The sequence below is a fragment of the Rhinatrema bivittatum genome, chromosome 19 (assembly GCF_901001135.1).
Source record: "Rhinatrema bivittatum chromosome 19, aRhiBiv1.1, whole genome shotgun sequence".
Classification (NCBI taxonomy): Eukaryota; Metazoa; Chordata; class Amphibia; order Gymnophiona; family Rhinatrematidae; genus Rhinatrema; species Rhinatrema bivittatum.
The window spans coordinates 29741585-29752956 of NC_042633.1; the positions used below are offsets into that span (position 1 = coordinate 29741585).

General features: G+C 51.1%; 1 long non-coding RNA gene across 1 annotated transcript; it reads left to right on the plus strand.

Annotated features, from left to right (window-relative positions):
• Positions 1 to 7895: 7895 nt before the first annotated feature.
• Positions 7896 to 9265, plus strand: LOC115080582. The gene is made up of 2 exons (XR_003853599.1): positions 7896 to 8085; positions 9184 to 9265. It is a non-coding gene; the product is annotated as an uncharacterized LOC115080582 (long non-coding RNA).
• The last annotated feature ends 2107 nt before the right edge of the window (positions 9266 to 11372 follow it).

Below are 11372 nucleotides of genomic sequence, written 5' to 3' on the forward strand. Positions count from 1 at the left end.
TCCGACACTGCCTGTCTCGCCCTCACAACCATGGCGGAGCTGGAGCTTCCGGTCGTGACCGAGAGCCCGGCCGTGAGCTCCAAAAGCGGGCAGCGGTCACCCTGCCGGGAAAAGCCGCTTAACACGGAAGGCGCAATGGGAGCTAAGGCTGGCGATGGGGAAGCGCGGGTTCTGGCCCAGGCATGAGCTGCGCTTCACGGCCTCCCCCTCCCTAGGCTTTAAGCTTGCAAGTCCTGCAAACCGTGCAGACGTCCCCGTGGTTTAAGCGGCTCTTCTGCTCTCACTGCTCCGTGTTCACGGTCTGATTGTGGCTGAGGGGTTTGCATGGAACCAGAAATCGGTTAAATGAATAAATAAATGAATGACCGAGGGATGCGATGTGTGTGAGAAAGAGAGAAGGTGAGCGGTAAATATCGCACACGGGTAAGCCAAAATCTGTCCTGGGGGCTTCCTTTCTCAGGGCAGTGCTGGACGGTCTGTGCTGGCAATAGATAGACCCGAGCTCCCGGGGAGCTACTGAGCCAACAGTCCCTGCTAGAAATCCATAATCTGTCCACTTTTAATGTTTGTTTGCATAGGGCGAGGAGGTTTCACCGTGCACCGTATGTGTTAGAAAGATTCTTTTTTTTTAAGAGAGAACATTTCATTCTTGTGATTGCTGGCGAGGGGCCAGTGTAGGTAAGTGGGTGCGGGTGGATGGGGAGGAGGAGGGGGTCAGTTAGACCTGTGTTCCAAGCATATTCCGGTGAATACCTCTAATGCGAAAGAGCCTTAATTAATAACAAGAAAGAGCCACCAGCAGACTGGGGGTTTTACTACTTTCTACTAGGCAAAAATGGCCAAAATTTCACCAAAACTACCTCTTTCTAGCTCTTGTGATCAGTAACATCCTCTGTCGCGGAGAGGATGTTACGATCCACGGTGTCACTGAGCTGACGGGGCTTCGAGCCCACAGCCTCATTGTTACTAACCCGGCTCCCAACCCTTGGGCCAGCGAGGCTTTCACACCAAGTAATTTTCGGAACTTATATTTGACCTTTTCAAGGAGTAGAAACACCTCCCCCGACCACATGCGAAAAGATATCATTACCAGGAGCACTACACTCTCCCAAGATCCACCAGTGGCACAGAGCTCAAAGGAAGCTCCTTATAAGCCATAGGTCTCACGGTTCACGCTCAGCTTCTTTTTTTTATTTATTTAAACACACTGCAATGTCATTTTTATTACAATAAACTTTTTTTTTTTTTTTAATCAGGAAAACAGCAAGTCCACAATGCCTCTTATCTATCATAATTCAACCAGCAACAGCCAATACAAAGTACGGGGCAATATCCCCAGCCCTTCTTTTATTCCCCCGCCCCGGAGAATGCTAGGATTTCCATTTATCCTAGAGCTTCCCTATACTTGTAAAGGATCCAGTCTGTTTCTCCGTATTGCCCTGACCTGCTCCATCCTCTGTGCATCTCATCCTGACGGCTGCAGGCCTGTGACATTGCTGGAGCGGCGATCTTCTTCCATTCGGCTGGAACCGAGCATCTCGCAGCCTTAAGAACCTGAGACATGAACTGCTTGACCTGGGCAGGAGCCTCCTCGATTGCCACATTAAAAAGCAAAAAGTTGATTCCCATAGGAAACCAGAGTCCTCAGTCTTTATGAACTGCTGAATGGCTCTGCATAAGGGAGCGATCCCCACATAACAGCATCACACACGTCCCCCGGTGCCTTCCTCTCCAACCTCTGCCCGCGACTCTCCCTACCTTGTCCCTGGGCCGGGATCGCTCTCTCTGTAGGGCTATTTGCAGCTCCTGGCCGGACAGAGGGTGAGATCCTTGGACAGTGTCCCTCCCTTCAGGTCCCCTCTGTCCGCGCCTCTCCCCACCTTCTCCCCTGGGCCTGGATCCGGCTCTCTGGCATTCTCTGAAGCTCCTGCACGCAGCGATGGAACGGATGGGACAACAGGGCAGTGCTGGGCCCCGCCGCCTCGCCCCCTGCCATCCAATCGCAGCAGCGGGAAGGGGCGGGGCTGCAGCAGAGCTCTCTCTTGTGATTAGGCTCCGACACTGCCTGTCTCGCCCTCACAACCATGGCGGAGCTGGAGCTTCCGGTCGGTGACCGAGAGCTCGGCCGTGCGCTCCAAAAGCGGGCAGCGGTCACCCTGCCGGGAAAAGCCGCTTAACACGGAAGGCGCAATGGGAGCTAAGGCTGGCGATGGGGAAGCGCGGGTTCTGGCCCAGGCATGAGCTGCGCTTCACGGCCTCCCCCTCCCTAGGCTTTAAGCTTGCAAGTCCTGCAAACCGTGCAGACGTCCCCGTGGTTTAAGCGGCTCTTCCCGCCAGCCTGCTCTCACTGCTCCGTGTTCATGGTCTGATTGTGGCTGAGGGGTTTGCATGGAACCAGAAATCGGTTAAATGAATAAATAAATGAATGACCGAGGGATGCGATGTGTGTGAGAAAGAGAGAGGGTGAGCGGTAAATATCGCACACGGGTAAGCCAAAATCTGTCCTGGGGGCTTCCTTTCTCAGGGCAGTGCTGGACGGTCTGTGCTGGCAATAGATAGACCCGAGCTCCCGGGGAGCTACTGAGCCAACAGTCCCTGCTAGAAATCCATAATCTGTCCACTTTTAATGTTTGTTTCCATAGGCGAGGAGGTTTCACCGCGCACCGTATGTGTTAGAAAGATTCTTTTATTTTAAGAGAGAACATTTCATTCTTGTGATTGCTGGCAAGGGGCTGTTAATCACTGGAGGGTGTAATACAAGAGAGTAGGGGAAAGAGGGGTGAAAACACGGAGCCTCTGTCCCCGGCTGCCTGGCGAGTGCAGAGCCGGCTGTGAAAGGCTGGTCCTTAGGCTGGAGTCCTGTGCTAGTGAGGAGTTGGGGGGGGGGGGAAGGAGAAGAATAAGGGGTAAAAACCCGGGAGTGTTTGTACTCAGCTGACTGGTGGCTCAGCAGCTTTGTCTCACGGCTCCGTTACAGGGATTTACTCGAATATACGAGGGCGCGGGTTCGAGTCTAGCTTAGCCAGAAGCTAGGCGGGGGCCAGTGTAGGGAAGCGGTGCGGGTGGATGGGGAGGAGGGGGTCAGTTAGACCTGTGTTCCAAGCATATTCCGGTGAATACCTCTAATGCGAAAGAGCCTTAATTAATAACAAGAAAGAGCCACCAGCAGACTGGGGGTTTTACTACTTTCTACTAGGCAAAAATGGCCAAAATTTCACCAAAACTACCTCTTTCTAGCTCTTGTGATCAGTAACATCCTCTGTCGCGGAGAGGATGTTACGATCCACGGTGTCACTGAGCTGACGGGGCTTCGAGCCCACAGCCTCATTGTTACTAACCCGGCTCCCAACCCTTGGGCCAGCGAGGCTTTCACACCAAGTAATTTTCGGAACTTATATTTGACCTTTTCAAGGAACAGCAACGCCTCCTCCAACCACCTCCGGAAAGATAACTTTATCAGGAGCACTACAGCTTTCCAACATCCCCCAGTGGCTCAGGGCTCAGCAGGAGACACTTATAAGTCACAAGTCCCACGGTTCAACCTCTGTTTTATTTAAACACAATTGGATTTGGTTTTTTTTTTGTTGTTTTTACAATAAACTTTTTTCTTTAGAAAACAGCATCATAATGCAATCAGCTAGAATCAACAGGAAATACAAAGTATAGAATATCCTCAACCATTATTTCATTACCCCTCCCGCCCTTGAGAATATTAGGATTTCCACTTCCACAGGTTTGTAAAAGCATCTGGTCTGTTTTTTCCTTATTGCGTGAAATTTTCTATCCTGTGCATCTCATCCGGACGGCTGCAGGCCCGTGACATTGCTGGAGCGGCGATCTTCTTCCATTCGGCCGGATCCGAGCGTCTCGCAGCCTTAAGAACCTGAGACATGAACTGCTTGACCTGTGCAGGAGCCTCCTCGATTGCCGCATTAAACAGCAAAAAGTTAGATTCCCATAGGAAAGCAGAGCTCCTCACAGTCTTTATGAGCTGCTGAAGGGCTCTGCATAAGGGAGCGATCCCCACACAGCAGCATCGCACACGTCCCCCGGTGCCTTCCTCCCCCCACCTTCTCCCCTGGGCCGCGATCTCTCTCTGTAGGGCTCTTTGCAGCTCGCGGCCGGACAGAGGGTGAGATCCTGGGCCCCGGTCCCTCCCTCCACGTCCCCTCTGCCCGCGCCTCTCCCTACCTTCTCCCCTGGGCCTGGATCCGTCTCTCGGGGTCTCTGAATCTCCTGCTCGCTGCGAAGGAACGGCCGGGACCGGGCTGTGCTGTGCCCCGCCTCCTCCCCCTGCCGTCCATTCGCAGCAGCAGGAAGGGGCGGGGCTGCAGCAGAGCTCTCTCTTGTGATTAGGCTCCGACCCTGCCTGTCTCGCTCTCACAACCATGGCGGAGCTGTAGCTTCCGGTCGGTGACCGAGAGCTCGGCCGTGCGCTCCGAGAGCGGGCAGCGGCCGCCCTGCGGGAAAAGCTGCTTAGCACTGAAGGAGCAATGGGGGCTAAGGCTGGGGGGAAGCGCGGGTTCTGGCCCAGGCATGAGCGGCGCTTTACGGCCTCCCCCTCCCCAGGCTTTAAGCTTGCGAGTCCTGCAAACCGTGCAAAGGTCCCCGGGTTTTAAGCGGCTCTTCCCGCCAACCTGCTCTCACTGCTCCGTGTTCACGGTCTGATTGTGACAGAGGTGTTCGCATGGAACCAGATATCGGTTAAATAAACAAATGAATGAATGACCGAGGGATGCAATGTGTGTGAGAGAATGAGCGGTAAATATCGCACACGGGGAAGGCTAAATCTGTCCTCGGGGCTTCCTTTCCCAGGGCAGTGCTGGTCGGTCTGTGCCGGTGAGAGATGGCTCAGAAGCTCCCCCGCAGCCCGGGTCTAACAGCCCCTGCTAGAAACCCATAATCTCTGCACGTTTAATGTTTGTTTGCATAGGGGAGGAGGTTTCACCGCGCACTGTGTGCGTTAGAAAGATTCTTTTATTTTAAGAGAGAACATTTCATTCTTGTGATTGCGGGCGAGTAACTGTTAATCACCGGAGGGTGTAATACAAGAGAGTGGTGGAAAGAGGGGGTAAAACTCCGGAGCCTCTGAGAGTGCAGAGCCGGCTGTGAAGGGCTGGTCCTTAGGCTGGAGTCCTGTGCTAGGAGAAGAATAAGGGGTAAAAACCCGGGAGAGTCTGTACCCAGCTGACTGGTGGCTCAGCAGCTTTGTCCGATGGCTCCGTTACAGGGATTTACTCGAATATAGGAGGGCGCGGGTTCGAGTCTAGCTTAGCCAGAAGCTAGGTGGGGGCCAGTGTAGGTAAGTGGTGCGGGTGGATGGGGCGGAGGGGGGGGTCAGTTAGACCTGTGTTCCAAGCATATTCCGGTGAATACCTCTAATGAGAAAGAGCCTTAATTAATAACAAGAAAGAGCCACCAGCAGACTGGGGGTTTTACTACTTTTTACTAGGCAAAAATGGCCAAAATTTCACCAAAACTACCTCTTCCTGACTGGAGAGGATGCTACGACCCACGGTGTTACGGAGCTGGTCCTCAAGGTTACTGAGCTGGTGTAGCATCCTCTCCACGACAGAGGCTCAGTAACATCCTCTGTCGCGGAGAGGATGCTACAACCCACGGTGTTTCGGAGTTGGTGGGGCTTCGAACCCACAACCTCAACGTTACTGAGCTGGTGGGGCTTCGAACCCACAACCTCAACGTTACCGAGCTGGTGGGGCTTCGAACCCACAACCTCAATGATACTAACCCGGCTCCCAACCCTTGGGTCAGCGAGGCTTTCACACCAAGTAACGTTCGGAACTTATATTTGACATTTCAAGGAGTAGAAACGCCTCCCCCGACCACATGCGGAAAGATATCATTACCAAGAGCACTACACCCTCCCAGGATCCACTGGTGGCTCCGGGCTCAGAGGGAACTACGTATAAATCACAAGTCTCAGGGTTCATGTTCAGCCTCTGCTTTATTTAAACCCACTTCAATGTAATTTTTTTACAATAAACTTTTTTTTTTTAATCAGGAAAACAGCAAGCCCACAACACCGCTATCCATCATAATTCAATCAGCAACAGCTAATACAAAGTACAGAACAATATCCCCAACCCTTCTTTTATTCCCCCGCCCCGGAGAATGCTCGGATTTCCACTTCTCCTAGGGCTTCCCTATATCTGTAAAGGATCCAGCCCGTTTCTCCGTATTGCCCTGACCTGCTCCATCCCCTGTGCATCTCATCCGGACGGCTGCAGGCCCGTGAGATTGCCGGAGCGGCGATCTTCTTCCATTCGGCCGGATCCGAGCATCTCGCAGCCTTAAGAACCTGAGACATGAACTGCTTGACCTGGGCAGGAGCCTCCTCGATCGCCGCATTAAACAGCAAAAAGTTAGATTCCCATAGGAAAGCAGAGCTCCTCACAGTCTTTATGAGCTGCTGAAGGACTCTGCATAAGGGAGCGATCCCCACACAACAGCATCACACACGTCCCCCGGTGTCTTCCTCCCCCCACCTTCTCCCCTGGGCCGGGATCTCTCTCTCTGTAGGGCTCTTTGCAGCTCCTGGCCGGACAGAGGGTGAGATCCTTGGACAGTGTCCCTCCCTTCACGTCCCCTCTGCCCACGCCTCTCCCCACCTTCTCCCCTGGGCTGGGATATCTCTCTCTCTCTCTAGGGTTCTCTGCGGCTCCTGGCCGGACTGAGGGTGATCCTGGGACCCTGTCCCCAGTGTTGCCAGGTTTTCATGAAAGAACAAGCACTTTTCCCGAAAAAAACAAGCCCAGAAAAAGCCCAAAACACGTGAGATTGAAACTTTTTTAATTTTTTTATGGCATTTAATGCCCTCACATACTCATTCCCCTCTCCCAACCCCCCTCCAAGCACATCTCTGGCCCCCACACTCTCATTCCCCCCTCCCTACCCCTCCGAGCACATCTCTGGCCCCATACAAACTGATTCCCCCCTCCGAGCACATCTCTGGCCCCTCACAAACTGATTCCCCCCTCCGAGCACATCTCTGGCCCCTCACAAACTGATTCCCCCCTCCGAGCACATCTCTGGCCCCTCACACATTGATTCCCCCCTCCCTGCCCCTCCGAGCACATCTCTGGCCCCTCACAAACTGATTCCCCCCTCCGAGTACATCTCTGGCCCCTCACACACTGATTCCCCCCTCCGAGCACATCTCTGGCCCCTCACACACTGATTCCCCCCTCCGAGCACATCTCTGGCCTCTCACACACTGATTCCCCCCTCCCTATCCCCTCCGAGCACATCTCTGGCCCCCACATTCTAATTCCCCCCATACTAATTCCTCCCCTCCTGATACCTGGCTGTAGCTGCACAGTGTGAAGATTCCTTTGCTGTTGCTTGGTGCTGCTGGCCTTCCTGTTCCAGGTCTGCCCACGTGCGATGCTGGGTCTGCCCACAAAATATGTGGGGTGCATCAATAAGGCTTGCAGCTCTGCTCTGATTGACTTACTGCTGCAAAATAGGGCTAGAGTAGGCCTGCTATGGACAGGCTTCATCGCAGCAGCAGCCAATCCCTGTACCATGATTCAGAGCACAAGTTCCGCCCAAGAAGCCCAAAAAAACACCACTGGCAGAAAAAATAGCCCAATTAAAAGCAACCCGCGAATCAGAAAAAACTCCCGCGAATGACTACAAAAAGAAGCCCAATCTTGCGGAAAATAAGCGAGGTTGGCAACACTGTCTGTCCCTCCCTCTATGAACCCGCCTCTCCCCACTTTCTCCCCTAGGCCGGCATCCATCTCTCTACGGTTCTCTGCAGGTACTGCACGCTGGAAAGAACGGCTGGGCCCGGGCTGTGCCCCGCCTCCTCGCCCCTGCCGTCCAATCGCAGCATCAGGAAGGGGCGGGGCTGCCGCAGGGCTCTCCTGTGATTAGGCTCCGACCCTACTTAATCTCGCCCTCACACACATGGCGGTTCTGTAGCTTCTGGTTGGTGTCCGAGAGCTCGGCCGTGCGCTCCGAAAGCGGGCAGCGGTTACCTGCCGGGAAAAGCCGCTGAACACCGAAGGAGCAATGTGGGCTACGACTGGGGGTGGTGATGAAGCGCAGGTCCTGGCCCAGGTATGAGCTGCGCTTTACGGCCTCCCCCTCCCCAGGCTTTAAGCTTGCAAGTCCTGCAAACGTCCCCGGGTTTTAAGCGGCTCTTGCCGCTAGCCTGCTCTCACTGCTCCGTGTTCACGGTCTGATTGTGACAGAGGGGTTTGCATGAAACCAGAAATCGGGTGAATGAATGAATGAATGAATGAATGACCGAGGGATGCGATGTGTGTGAGAGAGAGGGTGAGCGGTAAACATCGCACACGGGGAAGCCAAAACCTGACCTGGGGGTTTCCTTTCCCAGGGCAGTGCTGGCAAGAGTTGGCTCAGAAGCTCCCCTGGAGCCCGTGTCTAACAGCCCCTGCTAGAAACCCATAATCTGTCCACGTTTAATGTTTGTTTGCATAGGGGAGGAGGTTTCACCGCGCACTGTGTGCGTTAGAAAGATTCTTTTATTTTAAGAGAGAACATTTCATTCTTGTGATTGCGGGCGAGGAGCTGTTAATCACCGGAGGGTGTAATACAAGAGAGTAGGGGAAAGAGGGGGTAAAAACCCGGAGCCTCTGTCCCCGGCTGCCTGGCGAGTGCAGAGCCGGCTGTGAAGGGATGGACCGCACGCTGGAGTCCTGTGCTAGTGAGGAGTTGGGGGAAGGAGAAGAATAAGGGGTAAAGTAAAGTTTTATAGCCAGCTGACTGGTGGCTCAGCAGCTATATGACGGCTCCGTTACAGGGATTTGCTTGGTCGCGGTAGCCAGAATCTTGGTGCGGTGCCAGTGCGGGTGGATGGGGAGGAGGGGGTCAGTTAGACCTGTGTTCCAAGCATATTCCGGTGAATACCACTAATAAAAGAGAGCCTTAATTAATAACAAGAAAGAGCCACCAGCAGGCGGGGGTTTTACTACTTTCTACTAGGAAAAATGGCCCAAATTTCACCCAAACTACCCCTTTCTAGTGTTTATGAGGATGTTCCAATCCGCGGTGTTAAGTGAGCCGGTGGGGCTCCCAACGCTTGGGCTAGTGAGGCTTTCACACCAAACCGAACTTATAGTTGACCTGGGATCGACTGAGGAGGGGATTATAAAAAGACGAAAAAATGTTGTTAACTTTTTTTTTTTTTTGTAGGATATACCAGAGCGGCAAAACCCTTCGTCAGGACAGAATGCAACTACGCCCCCTAAGAAATAAAAATATAATTTTAAGTATGTATGAAAACGTTTATTTTTTAATTGTGGATTTTAATTGAATTCAGAAGAATTTTGTTTTTATAGCATGTTTGTTTTTAATATTTCATTGCCTTATTTTGTTTACTGATTATTAAGGACTTGAATGACAAGCCATTGTATTTGGGCATACTTGAAAGACCTGTAACACACTTTATCTGGTGTAAATACCTGAACCAGAACTACAAAACACTTCCAGGTACTTACACCAGAGAAAGAGAACTGCTACACAGTTTCTCTGGTATAAGTTGGACCTGAAAGAGAACTGCTACACAGTTTCTCTGGTATAAGTTGGACCTGAAAGAGAACTGCTACACAGTTTCTCTGGTATAAGTTGGACCTGAAAGAGAACTGCTACACAGTTTCTCTGGTATAAGTTGGACCTGAAAGAGAACTGCTACACAGTTTCTCTGGTATAAGTTGGACCTGAAAGAGAACTGCTACACCGTTTCTCTGGTATAAGTTGGACATGATAGGAAAGTTCCTTGCTTAAAAGCTAGGAGAGTTTTCCTGTCAATCAAAGGCAGGACTTTAGCCCTGCCAGGGTTTTCAATGGTCCAGGGTCTTTTTAAATACAGAGGAGGATACTAGGGCTGGGGTCCATGTCCACAGTACATTTATACTACTATATGGGCTAGAGCCTTTGTCATTATAATGTAAAACTTATTTTCCTATTAAGAACAGCCTCTCTGGCAGGTGAAGCAGGCAATTATTGCCGAAATACTGGCAGTGTCTGGAGACTTCACAGGACCTAAGAGAAACTGGTTACAACACGGTTAAGGTATTCATTACCTATGCAGTGAAAAGCAGTTCAGCTGCCAATAGTAGCTGCTCAAGTATGGGTGGCTTCATTTATTACTTTTTTTGTGTAATTACCTTTCAAATTTCTTAAGGACTGTGGTTATTAATAAGAAAATATATTATCACAAAATAATATAGAACCCAGAATGCTGCACAAAAACAAGTACTAAAGCTCACTTAATGTAAAGCAAAAATGGTATATTCTAACATTGAGGTACTCCCTTCTCGGGCGTTACCCTTAACGATAGTGGACATTAAGTCTACCCATATGGATTTGCATTTTCCCTGTATTTTGTTGTTTGTCCAAGAAGAGGGGAATTTTATTTTTTTAAGGTATTTTTCAGCAAAAAGTCAAACCTGAATAACCAAACTCAAATTTAGAAAAGATCAGGACCACAGATTATGCTTCTCAATCTGCTGGAGTCAGAGCTATACTGAGGGATCGCAGATGGCACACCAGTATATCTAGGGGATGCTTTTCTCTGACTCCATCTGCTGGACGGGAGGCATAACCCAGCAGCCTGGACCGATCCTGGTACGTACAGGGAAGAGGGGAATACTATTTTTAAGGTCTTTTTGGGTTGACACAATGATCTATCGAAGCCAGGTGTGGCCAGTTCTGGCCTGTAATGCCTGCCCTCTCCTCCTTTACTAAATCTGCACTCTCCTGTGGTATCAGGGCATAGTCTCCCCTCTGAGCCAGTAGTGAGCGCAAAAAGTCAAGAGAAATGAACTGGGTAACCATTCACAGAAGGAGACCATTCGGGAGGTGGAAGTCTGAGAGCATAAACTTGTCCACATTCCCCAGTGTAACCAGTTGTGGTGGAAGCATTCTTTTCAGACAAGAAAAACAAACTGTACAGGAGCTAACCAAATCCCACAGCCTTTCTTCCAAACGAAAGGACCCATAAGATCTCGGGATAGTTCTTACACTGCTCCAATCAACATATCAGAGCATCCATAACCAATATGGCTACTTACATTCTGCACTACTAGGCATGGTGTACTGGTTTCTAACCTGAAAAGCAGTTTTGTCGTCTGCAAAACAAAGAAAATCAATTACAAAATATAGCAAAGAGGGTCATTGTGGGAGGGAAACCATGGAATCAAATTCTAGAAGAATATTAAAATGCTAACACTGCCATCCAGCACTCCCTGTGCCTCACCTAGAGCCCTCCCATCCAGTACTATGACTCAGCCCACTCCGCAAGCTGTTGCCCAGCACTCCCTGTCTCACTCGCAGACCTCCCACTCTCACCCACTGCACTCCGTAAGACATCTCTCCTACAT